At 39.1% G+C, this 13,864-nt stretch overlaps 1 protein-coding gene across 1 annotated transcript in view; it reads right to left on the bottom strand.

Moving 5' to 3' along the window:
- The window catches only part of LOC124722217 (circadian locomoter output cycles protein kaput), an 823,358-nt gene that overhangs the window by 763,897 nt on the left and 45,597 nt on the right, over positions 1-13,864 (bottom strand). The window lies entirely within an intron of this gene.

Below are 13,864 nucleotides of genomic sequence, written 5' to 3'. Positions count from 1 at the left end.
CTAACTACTGTATTTTAAGCATAAGTCACCATACTGTAAATTAAGTATTTCTTGAATGTCAGCGTAAGATACCATATTGTCACACTTAGCTGTATTAAATTCCAGAGTTTCAGATGCACAATTAAAATGAAATAGCGAAACCGGTAAATATAAAACATACTGGTTGCGACTTGATAAACTTAACTCTTACGTACTTATGTTCCATTCTTCAACTGGTACCACTTTTCAAGAATGCTGCAGAACTCGTCTCATTACTAAATCACAGGAGTGTAGAGGAGGAAGCTGACAGCTTATGATTTTTATTTGAATTTTAATTGGAAATATTGTCGAGTGAAGAGCAAGCCAGTGTCGTGACGTGGTACTTCTCCCACGATACCCGGCGGCGCCTAAGGCTAGACTATGCGCTAAATGTGCTGCTCCGCCCTTTTGCCCGCCTACTTCTGGCAGCCAAGACCATAACTGTTATTTGCATGGCAGGCTACCTCATATCGAAATCATTTTTCTTTTTCCCTCTTGAAGGCAAGTGAAAGCCTAGCTATTACGCAAGCTTAACCGGAACATTATAAGCCAGATACACTCATTGTTATTTTGTACCTCCAACGACTTGTTATTTTGTCCTGGTCATGTGTATCCATGGAGCTTCGTTATGCGTGTACTGACAAACTGCTTCGTCCCACTGATGTGCACTAGTTCGTGCTCACAGCTGACTTAGTAGATTCCAGGCATGTGACACTTGACGATTGCTTCTTTTGTGGAGCGGAGAAATCTCTAATCCTTTCTCTACCCGCCTAACCAGTAATTATTCAGGAGAATTTAGAAGGTGTGTAAAACGTGGTTTAACTTCTTAAATATTCTTAATATGCTTATTATTACGAATGAAAACAGTATGAATTAAGAAAAATAGGGAAACGTAACCAACGTCGTTGACAAACAAGAAACGCTATAGTGCGCGATCGGAATGTGATCGATTCCTTCCCGGTGAAGAAAGATTTTTCAAAAAAATGGTTCAAATGGCTCTGAGCACTATGGGACTTAACATCTGTGGTCATCAGTCCCCTAGAACTTAGAACTACTTAAACCTAACTAACCTAAGGACATCACACACATCCATGCCCGAAGCAGGACTCGAACCTGCGACCGTAGCGGTCACGCGGTTCCAGACTGAAGCGCCTAGAACCACACGGCCACACCGGCCGGCAAGATTTTTCACCCTCAGAATTTGACAGCCAAGGAAAGACGAGATAGCGTCACACAGCCCCTATCCTAAAATAATGCGCCAATATCCTAGGATAAATATCATACCTTTCCATAGTGTCCCATGCAATGGAATTATGTAATAGCGGTGATCCGTCGATCGGATGAGGACGTTAAGCTTAACGGCGTCATTGATGATAGTCTAGAGAAGCAGGCATAGGCTGGAACTACTTTCCCTTTTTCCATTCATTTGCATGGACAACAAAAACAGAAACAAAAATGATGAATACACTCTATACGAGGTTATCGTAATTACGTACACAAGACAACTACACATAGTACGCAACAAAAAAAAAAGGTTCAAATGACTCTCAGCGCTATGGGACTTAACTTCTGAGGTCATCAGTCCCCTAGAACTTAGAGCTACTTAAACCTAACTAACCTAAGGGCATCACACACATCCATGCCCGAGGCGGGATTCGAACCTGCGACCGTAGCGGTCACGCGGTTCCAGACTGTAGCGCCTAGAATCGCTCGACCACTTCGGCAGGCTAGTACGCAACACTTTGCATTCGCGAAGGGAAGAGGCTTATGTGCTCGAAGAAAGTAAAACCGTTCAGTTTAAGCAGCTAAAATTGAGATAAAACTTTACTGCTTTCCATTTCCGGTGGATTGGGAACCAACCAACTTTCCATCAGTAATGACTGTAAGGGCTAAGGAAATTCCCCAGCTTGGAAGTGAAATACAGTTATTTGCAGATCAAGAGCATACGTTAATTTCGATGTAGCCTCTCTCTATTAAGTTTTTCCAGTGAGTAGTCCCATCTTTGAACTGCAGTTCTGGTAGGTCTTCAAAACACTCGTCTACGATTTCCATTACCTCTACATTGCGCTCAAACAGTTTTCTAGCCATATATTTCTTTAGCGGTGCAAATAGGAGGTTATCAGAGGGTGTCAAATCGTGTGAAAATAGTTGATGTTCCAACTATTCCTCCGTAAAGTCCTTATATTTCCCGTCGCCAAAGCCATTTTGTGTGTAGGTGCAGTGTCCTGATGAAAGAACTTTCTTCTGTAATCCAGGTATGCTATCACGTATTTATTCGTCAATTTGCCAGAAGTTGTGATTGGTCTTCGCCAGTTGTTGCTTAATTCGCATGCACAATAATTATAAAAATAACTTCATTTTCATGCCAGGGGAACACTGGTTTTAGTCCTTCCACAGATAAGGTCGACATCGTCTATCTTGGTGTAGGACCACCAACGTCCACCCGCACTGTTGCTTTTCTGACCGACGCTGTATCCACAATTAAAAAAATTAGCACATAAAAATGAGTTAAATTCTTTTTAAAATGGTCCAAATTATGCTGAGAAATTCGTTTTCGCTTCTTCTTGGTTAACCTCGAAAAATTCGACACCCATCTTGTATATAACTTCCTCATAGACAACTTGTCAGGTATAATGCACCTTAATGTTCTTTCCCATATACCCACGGTATTAAATATTTCACGTACCTCTGATCGTTTGCCGTATAATTGAATATTGTATACTTTCTCAGTGCTTCTATCTCTAGTTGTAGGGTTGTGATATTTTTGACTTCAAAATATGTACGGCCTTGTTTGAATTCAAATACTCGTTTGTCAGCTATTGAAACTGAATAATCAGTTACCTTTCTGAGTTTTGTTAACTTTGGATGAATTTGCGTTTGCGATAATATTTTATGAACACAAACCCAGATCAAATTGAGAGTGTACCAACATACCAAAACAAAACCTCGCCACCTTTGTGCTGGCCGAGAACTTTTCATCATGCATCATAATTTGAATTAACACGTTATGACCGGTCTCACTAAAGTTAGAAGTTTCCTGGTACATACTGCAACAACTGCAATGAAATATGAAAAGTAAATTTGCAAATAACGAATGTAACCAACAGTATATGTATCTCCGGAGGTATACACTGATTCTGTTACCGTCCCAACATACTGAAATACGAATCTATATTATTGCAATTACTCACATCGTAAAAAATTGCTAACAAGTTGATACAATAAAAAAAAGGACATCAGAAGCTACATACCGACTAAAATTACATGTTTCTGAGTACAGCGCAAGATCTTTAGACTTTGAGTTGTACGTTCATAAATCGGTAGTCAGTTCCTAGAAACGATGAAAATTTTTCGGAATGAATAAGTTACTTTAACATATTTTCATTTTTAAAATATTATTGCCGTATTTAATTGCTCAAAGAACTCTGTTGTTTTGTGTCATAACGGGTCGTATGTTAAAATTAGGTATCCAAGAATTACATTACGCGTGTCAAAGTTATTGCTTTAATATTTGACTATTTGCAGGTGACGATAATCTCTGTCCTTAAGAAAAGAAAACAAAAAGGAAAGGAACTTAACTTACTGGTTCTGAACATCATCCCACTGGATATAAAATATGCTGAAAATTTTTTTGTGTCTGTTCACACGACAGGAGGGGTCCATTTCTCGTAAAACAAATTCCACCAAATTAATCCTCGCGCAGCTTCAACAGTAAGTAGTAACTATGGTCAGAACGGATCACTCATTCGATACATTTTTGTGCAAAGCGATCAGAAACAGTCTAAAAAGCTTTTAAGGGAGGTGTGGGGTAGGTTTCACTGAGAAATAATTGTTAAGAAAATAATTCGATAGGTTTGTGCCGTCCCCGAGTTCGTTAGCGTTGAAGTTAGCCAATATTTGACCGTTGCGCGCGCAAATTCAAGCGGCTCGCCAATGGCGTTGTCACCAGTCGTGATCTTCGTTTGCTTTTCTAAAACCGATCAACAGAGTGATACAAAAATTGGACACGGCTCGGTAGTAAGGATCGGACCCGAGCCAAAGGCTGGGCAGTTTCGTGCGCTATCGTCTACGATGCTACGCTATGAAAGCAACTGACGCTAATTGCATCTGGCGGGCGAAACCACCTGATTGGCTAACTTCAATGTTAATTAAATCTGAAACGGCGCAACGTGTCGAATTATTTTCTTAACAATTATTTCTCAGCGCATAATACCTTGCAACAACCTTACAAACTTTTCAAATTGTTTCTTATCATCCTGTACAAGGAAAATTGCAACGATACATGAAAACAGAGAAGAAACCGGGTGAAATGGCGCAGTGACTCATATCCAGAAGCGACGAATGGCCACCAGTATTTCGAATTTACATAGTTTGCCCGTGTGGCTTCGGGCGAATGATTCCTTCGCCATCCTCCTCTAGCCCAGCCAGGACTGATCCTTACGACATCGACGGGGAGCTAAACGTTCATATTTCGTCTACATTACAAAAGCTGTATGCGTACAGCGGCAGGAATATACAACAGGTCGCTGATCGCTGAGCGCGTCCTAATGGAGACAGCGGCACTGCCCTACGATCAGCTTTATTCAGCGTGGCGTCATTCCATTTGAAACCAGTCTGCGTCCGACAGCAACTGCATCCCTGGGAGCGCACGAGCGAATGCGTAACAGATGATACAACTGAATTACAGGCGTAACAGTAAGCACGGTTGTTTTTACTCCGTAATTACTGCTTTCCAGAGCTGCCAATGGGCTGACAGCTGTTACGTAAGTGCCAATGATTTACGTGTTTCGCCCTTGAGGGACAGCTACGTTCTGCGTGTGGCGAGTGATAATTCTCGAGACGGCTCCGTTGTAAGCATCTCACAGCAGCGATTACAACTGCGCCGGGAACGGCATTTGCCCGCCGCTTCCCTTTCCTTGCCGAGCATTCGTGGATTTCGGTCGCTTCGCCACCCGAAGCGCCCGTATACCGGAAGAATAGCTTGTAAGGCAATTTATCAGTCTAAGGAATGGACTATAAGGTGTTGAGGGAACTGATGACACACATTCTTTGCATTTAGTAATCCAGGAGCGCTAAAACCCGCATACACTGTCCAGCGACGGTGTCTGAAGCACCATTATCACGTCATCAATCAAGCGCACTCATGGTATTATAAAGCGACCCGCATACGCGCAACAGACCGACGCGGTTATTCGATAATCGGTTAGCATATAGCTCTGACAGCTGCTTAAGCAAACTTCCGTGTGAGCTGTGATAATTTATTTATCCTGTCACTTTAGTGGCCAGACTGAAACACGTTGATTTTCCTTTACATATGGCGGTGTCTCACGACTTTTAAACGCCTGGTGGCTTAGTGGCACATGGTCTTTACGCCAAGGGTCGGTGGAAGAAATTCACTTGTTGGCAATGACGATTTTTTTTAAAGAGGGTTTCGCTGTATAACGTTGTAAAACGTTCGATTTATTTAACTCTTATCATTAGTAATCGCTTACTATGGAAGCGCAATGAAAAACTCTTGATACATCGCGTAAGCCCTAGTTCATGTCTCGTTTGGAAACATAGCTGTTTTAGATACTTCGGACAGAAGAAAACCACTGCAATACTTCTCACGAAATCTGTGTTTCCATCTCAGAAAATGTAACTTACCAGCACACTTGCCAGTAATAATCTAATACGGATGTTATCAGGCAGGAAAATTAGGGTTTCGTTACAAGGAAGGAAGATACAGGTTCTAAGTCTCGTCGACGACGAGGTCACTGGAGATGAAGAAAAATAACGGGCTAGAGAAAGATAAAACAGGAAATCGGCCGCAGCCTTTCAAAGGAACAGTCCGGTACTCACTACGAGTGATTTGGGGAGCTCACGGAAAACCTAAATCTGGATGGCCGGACGGTGATTTGAATAACCGTCCGCCAAAAAGCGTGTCCAGTGTGCTAACCACTGGTCTCCTCACTCGCTAGAGAAGCTATAATTTACACGGCTTTGTTGCACATCTTTGATTTCTCGCGCTATTCCGGAAATATTCAATTTTCCAAATAATCGCCTTACGAAACTTCCTGTTTTCCGATTTTAAGCAATTTTGGAACCGTTTCAATCATTTACTGACAGCTCCAGTCCTAATATTCTGTTTAAATTAATTTAGTATTTCAAGGAAAAAATACTGTAAACGGGTGAGAAAGTTCTAATGCACATATGGGTGATATCTTAAACTGTGAAAGTCATACAATAAACGTTCTAAAATGTAGTTCAAATACATTTGCCATATGAAGCGTTTCCAACTTCTAGGACATAGAAAAGAAGTTAACATATTTAACTTTTTTTATTCATGAAGCCCTAAGGGGCAGTATTTTGTTGTGCTTCTTCACGCACGCGAAAAATACTCATTGTACTAAAGGAAGTAATTGTAATTACATGTGGGATTCATGCACGTACATTTTGTAGGTACATGTTTAAGCAGCTGCAAATAGTGACTATAGCATCACAGTAAATTTATTCCCTGAGAACCATCGTCAACAATTTATTTGGGCTTAGGAGTAACAGCGATAATCATAAGTATGAGGCTAGACGGAAATTAATTTGCACTATACTACAATGAATCAAACTTCATCATGGAAAGCAGTGAAATGTAACTATAAATCGCTTTGACAATTCACCAACGAAAATAAAATGCCTGTTTTTCCATTACAAATCGCATATAATAATGGAATATCTAAACAGTAATAAGCAGTCGGCTATAAACGAACATATGGATTCCTTGAACGGGACAGTTAACTTCAAGTTATCATATGATTTTACACTGAATAAACATGGAAGGTAGCAACGTTATAAATTTAAATATTCAGACATAAAATTGATGGTCATAGGACATGAGAATCTGTGTAAATAACGGCATTTTATCCAGTGCGACACACATTATGAGCTGTCCACTTTTTGCATTTCATAATTTTCCATAAACAACTTTTTACTTTGCTCTTTCAGTGTGATGTGCATTATAACGGAATTAAATGTGAAAACTGCATATTCACGTTAACAAAGTTTGGACAGCAACTTCGCACAGTAAGAAAGGATTCAATTTGCTATGCCAAGGAAGAATCACGCGAGAAAGTTCAGGTAGTCTGTTCATATACTAAGAGTCCGTAAGCGCTTACTGGCAACGGGCACTGGAAATATTTAAGATTTCCAATCACTGATCTTACAATAAATACAACTTTTAAAATTCTGAACGAAAAGGAAAGTTTCTACAAAAACGAATAGAAGATTAAGAAAGGCAGAACTCAGCCGATATTCCGCCCCTTTTCCCACCAAAATGTTAGTCTAATAATCATTAAATTCTGAGTCGAAACAGTTAGATATTTACATTTAATAAAATGTAATACAGAGGGGCCATGTGTAAAAGAAGCAAATTTCTGTATTTAATATGTAAGAATTGTGATGTGCACTACAGTAAGCGACTAACCGTATTCTCTCCATTGTTATACCATTTTTACTATTAATTTTATCTGGAATTATAAGCACAATTTTCAACTAAATTTAAACTATCTCTTAAGGCAAGGTTTTGTTAAGTTATTTAACCGTTTTTTTAAAGGTCTAGTAGGGTACATTCTGATATTTAGAATTCGACACTAATATATTCAGCGGTAAAATTACGAAATTATTTGCTACTGGAAGAGGACACTTTTGGAACAAAATTTTGAAGAGCAGATATTATCTTCACCAAAGTAAATTTGTTATAAAATCGGTACGGCTCTATGATACATGCCAAACTTATCGAGCACAGGTATTGGTCTAAAAAATCTGGTGAGGCCTTTAGCACCTGAGCAGCAATATACCTGTGTTGGTTCCCAAAAAGTTATATGAGTGAATAATAATTTTATCGTAATTTAGTAAATAATCGTCTTTTTTATTTTTGTTTGCTTGTTTCGATTGCTTACTAATTTGTGTTGAAGTGTGCTGATGTTTTTGTTAGTCCCGCGTTCTTTAGTGCTTGCATAACTTCTTGATTACTGATAGGTATTTGTGTGACTTAGACGTGTTTTCTGAAGGAATTGAAGAGATATAATCCATTGGTTCGAAAAGAATTAAGTATGGTTGAAGTGATAGTACGTACATAATTTGCTTTCGGGAGGCCTTCATACAAACAATCAGATCAAAAATAAACAGCTGTGTGAGACACGAGGTAACGTCTGTATTTGGTGTATAACCATATGTACGTAACTTGCTTACTGTCAAGGAATTCATGTTCTACACTAAGACTATGACATTTGTCTGTTCTAAAACTCAGGAAATATTAAGTATAATTGTAAGATCGTTTATTTCAATACGGCATTTTCGGGTATCACTGCAGTATGTAAATATTTTAATAAAATAGTAGCACCTGATTGCAGTGTATAATCAAGATGCTAGTAAAAGTTGACGAAAGACTTTTCGTAGTGAGATGTTAGCTAATTTACTCACTCCCACACACCGGAAGTTGCTGAATCAACAGCAGCAGTTATTATTTTTTTCAATGCTCTACGAGGTTCAACTAGTGAGTGTCAGGGAGGAACGAAACACTTTCGTCTGGCTGGACATAAAGTATAGAAATATACAGAAATTTAATGAAATAGTCTGACAACCGTTTGCGCATTCGCGTGGCGTTTTTTGAACCTATAGAAAATATTGACAGATAACACGCCTGTCGGGAACCTTAAAGTTTTTATAGGGGTTAATTTATAAAGATGGCAAGTTTACCGTGTCGAAATAGCCGCCCCGTCATCTCCGTTATCCATTTTAAAAATGAAAAATGTCAACGTAAACGGTGAAAAAGCATTATTTAGTTTTCATTGTATTACAGTGAACAACAGAATACGCAAGATGTTTTAAAACCTGATCCCATGGCAATAAAAGTTTTTTAATTTGGAAAGATACCCTCATGAAAATCGATGTGCAGGATGTAACATTATGTAATACAGCTACTTCCTGCGTATGTTACTTTTGGAGAACTTTCTGTTAGCTCTCACAAAAAGCCCACCTTATCAATAATCTAAAGGTTTGTTTTGAGTGAGGAAATAATGTCACTGTTCCTCCATATCTGTAAGCACCATATCACACACACATACATATGTATCGTGGGGTAAAGATACCGTATGGGAAGACAGCAATTTGTACCAAATCGAAGCTGATTGTCGCATCAGCACCAGCATAAAATACATCGAAGAGAATGTGCTCCAAACGTTGAACTATGCTAAGAGACCTACATCTCAAAATTTTTCACACGAAGCCGAGTAACTACGGTGATCAAGGCACTAGACTCGCTCCCTAAATCGCTTAGGATAATACACGACGGTTCCTTTCAACGACGTAGCCAGAATTTTGTGAAAAGAGGGGTGCGGGATCCGATTTGTGAAAGAGGATCTTAAAGGGACTCGTGTTTTTCATTTGTTCTGGAATCATTTTTTAAATATTTTTTTGTACGTACATAATTTGCTTTCGGGAGGCACAATACAAATAATATTTGGCCAAAAAATTAAGCAACAAAAGCTTTTCTTAAACAAAGTGTAACATATATTTTGAACAATATGTAAGAAATACCTAAACGCATAATTAAATATTTCCTTATTGAGCAATATGAAAACTCCACTGTATTGCCAAACGAATTATGATGTAATGTATTGCCTCCTGAACGTAAAAACACACCTCAGTCATCTAATATAAGGTTCACTGTCACATCCCGGAAGTGGCGAGCCAGCGGGCTCGGCTGTTGATGCGGGTCGGATAAAATTTTAGTCATTTTAAACAAGTGAGAACCATGTTATTACTACATGCAGCCTAAGGCTTTTATCGCGCGTGTTTGCTTACTTTGCCTTACAGGAAGTAAATTTCTTGCATATTGCATATTTTGATTTTTTTGTACTTAATATGACACATTACACTTCAATCTTGCACGTTAATCACCTTTTCCTGCCTTTAGTGCACAATATTACACTATTATGCTTAATAGTGCAAGTAATATCGTTACTTAGGAGTGCTGTATTTTGGCAAACCACTGAGAAGCACTCATACTTTAATCTCCTTTCACCCTCCTTGGTTATTTTACACTTTTCTTCTTTCAATCTCTGTTTAAGCTGAGGATGTGATCAGAAATGAACGAACGTGAATTTTTTGGGACCCCTGATTATTACAGATAAACGCATCACGCTAAATGAGAAGAATTTCGATTATTATTTATTTATCGTGTGACTTTTAGTGCTGGAAGTCTCCGAAGAGATATTCTGCTCACTTTCGATGCAGGTGAGGGGATTGGAATCTGTCAATAAAGAAATGAACTCGGAAAGAACTGGATGTGCCGTATAGTAGGCGCCCAACGCCACCATTGAAAACGGGCAGCCACAGAAACCCATTTTTATGGTTGCCGGCGGATGCAATCGAACTGTCTCGCCTCCTGAATCCAGGGATTGCTAGCTCAGCATCTCGACATGAAGAACTAACTCGGTCGGTCGAGAATGTGGAAAAACTGGTTGTTGTACATTGTTTAAAACAAAATAAAATGATTCACAACAAAAGAAGGAATTCTGAGATTGCATGCTTTTATCTTACTTGTGCTTGTCTGGTCATCTGATAGCGCACGAATGCGTGCATCTCTTAAGATTTAATTATTCATGGAATTCCTGGCTTCAGTTATTTTAGGATTACAAGAGCGTAAATAGATTTTGCACGAACGGGAGATATGGGGATGCAGGGCGCTGTTAGCTCGGACGAATTCAAGAGCCCGCCGAAAAAATCTTATAGAAACGATCATCACACACCCTTTTGCGCTCTCCGCATACACCCCTCCCCCTCCCCCGCCCTATCGTTCCGTATTTAAACTGCCGCCCGGGTGACTAGATTGGGCGATATGTTGCCATTTGGGCTACCAATGACAGAATTTGGAGCTAATTTTATAAAGAAATGCAGCTATCGACGTTTGGGCGATGTTTTCGCTGATAATCGTAATTTTTGGACGACTCAGGCAAAACCAAACGTAATGTTATGCGCTGGATTTAAAATAATGTTTTTTTGTAATGATGTTTACCGATCCGCTGCCTTGCAAATACTGAAATATTGCAACCCCAAGGATCTACCAGTCTCCAAATAACTACTCTAGTGCCAAAAGTAAACAGCTATAGATAGGTAATTAGGCTATTACAGTAGTGCGTACGTACTTTTAACCATCATAACGCTAGAGGTGGAATCAAAATCGGTTTTCCTCTTCTTTCTTGTTACAGACTTATCCGTAATTAGAAATTGTCATAAAAGCACACAGCACAAAAACAATAAACGGCACAACTTGCATTAATCCAACTGCAAGTAAGAACTGAACTGATTAGCGAAACAACAACTGAGCACAAGAAAGGCCAACAATGTACAGTAGTTGGTCTAAGGGGGTTGTTATACTATCCGCTTTACTAGACAAAGAAATTTGGTTAAGTATTGGACAAAGATCTTTGACAAAGACCTTCGATGTGGCACAGAAACTGGTATTACACTGGCATCCAATATTTCGTCAAAGTTTCAGGATGGTGGACAACAACTTGTTACTATGACGTGCAGTTGTGTTCTACGTACAACTGCATTGTGTTTGAATTTGGAAGACGAACGGAAAAAAAAGGAAAAGGAAACGTATTGGGGTGAAAACGTGAGTTTCTTGGCGAAATAATGAAAGCATCGAACAAAATTTGTTACGGGAGCTGCAAATCGAGGAAGTAAAATCGTATGAAAATTACTTGCGAATGGACGAGACTACATTTAAGTACGTACTCAGTAAACTGGCTCCTCATATTACCAAGCAGAACACTCACCTCACAAATGCTATACCCACAAAAGACAGACTTACCATGACACTCAGATTTCTGGCAACAGGTGAAAGACACTGTAGTTTGCAGTATAGCACTCGAATACCGCAGTGGACATTAACGAAAATAATACCAGAAACGTGTGAAGGTATTTATAAAGCACTGAAGTAGGAATCTCTGTAGGCAAATTACTATTTAGTACGTACTATAGCCACTAAGAAATATTTTTACTTCTACAAAAGTTGTAGATTTTTCTCCTTCATATCCTCCGGGGTACATTCTGGTCATACTTCGCGGCCAGTGGACAATGGTCTATGGCCTCCGCAATTTCTTTTTTGTTCTTATTCTGTTTTGTATTCGGGATGTCGCAAGTTATACAGTGCTTCATCTGCCACGTCTGTTTCAATCAATCACCATGTAAATTTCGAAGCCATATTGATATCCATTAGATGGCAGACAGCTTCAGCAATGTTAGAGCTCCCAGTAGTTACGTTTCTCACTGCAGTAAACGGAAGACGAACGATTTCTTTGATCAAATCTAAGACGGGGCGCTAGATTTGATCAAATAAATTGGACGAAAGGTGACTTTGACAAAAGTTCCCTATAACATTGCGTCCAATGTAACGGACAAATCAACTTTGTCCAATAAATTTGATAGTGTAAAATCGGCCTAGATTAGGAATGGGCGGTAGTTTCATCTATCGATTGCCTTGTTGTCTATCGATAGTGCGTATTACTTTTTCGTTGTATGTTTCAAAGTCAAAATATCCTTCTATTACTCATGAAAAATACGTCATGTATAATTTCATTTAAGTGATGGGAGGGACCAGACCCTCTGGATAGCCCCCCCCCCCATCCCCCCCTCCCCCCCCCTCCCCACACACACACACACACACACACACACTTGGCTACATCCTTGTTCCTTCGAACAGGGTACGACATATTTCTTGCTCCATTTCGTCCATTTCGAAAAAAAAAATTTTGCAACTATTTCTGAAATAAATTTATGTAATAAGCATACTGCAATGGAAAGCATTGAATGTATATAAATTTAAGTCACGCGCTCACGCGGTGTTTTTGTAAACTATTAAACAAACGATTGTAAATAACAGTAATTATTAACAATTTTGGCAGTTTCTATAAGATTCAGGGACCCACATGGACAATTAGTATCCTGAAATGATTATAACTGATACGAACAAAGTTAAGGTACTGAACTCGTACTCAAATCAGTGTGCATCGTTCCTGATTTAGGTTTTCAATGTTTCCCTAGAACAATTAAGTTCAGTGCAAGGTTGTTCCTTTTCAAAGGCCACGGCCGATTTTCCATCATCCTTATCCAGTACACACTGTGCTCCGTCTCCACAGATCTCGTCGTCGACGGGATCTTAAAATCAAATATTCTGCGTAAGAAGAGTTTTTGCAAGTAAGAGAAATGTACATATTTTTGATAGTCATTGAGTGATAACTGTCTAGGTCTACGGAAAGAGGCAAATTATTGAAATTTATTATTTCATAAATATAGATAGATGAAAGCCCGAAAATAATCAGTCATGTTTTTACGGTAACCCCACTAGTTCAATGGAGGCATTCCTTCTATATTTGGATTTTGTTTTTATGTTTTGAACAGCAGGGACGATGAAAATATTCATTGCAGTACTCTAGCGAGCGCAGTTATCACAAGCGACATTTAAGTTATTAACTATTCCTGATCAAAGAAGCTATTTTGGTAATAAAAACTAGTAAAATTATATATAACAGACTGAATTACGTAGGAAATATTAGTTACGTACAACGTATCTGAGCAACTTTGAAAATAAGTGTTACTGATGTTATCTGAGTAGTAGTTAGCTCAACTTCTCCACATACAACAGCAGATCATAAGCGTCATTTAAATACTTCGAAAAAGTTGATGCAATTTAGTGTACCACCTGTAGGTAATACGCTCCCTGTGCACTTGTCCTAAATCTGACGACAGTTACTACCTTCCCTAAATGGATTCGTCTTGGGAGACATCTTCTCAGTGATGATATAGA

This window comes from Schistocerca piceifrons, chromosome X (assembly GCF_021461385.2).
Source record: "Schistocerca piceifrons isolate TAMUIC-IGC-003096 chromosome X, iqSchPice1.1, whole genome shotgun sequence".
In the NCBI taxonomy this organism is placed as follows: Eukaryota; Metazoa; Arthropoda; class Insecta; order Orthoptera; family Acrididae; genus Schistocerca; species Schistocerca piceifrons.
This window is presented reverse-complemented; position numbering and strand designations above follow the sequence as displayed.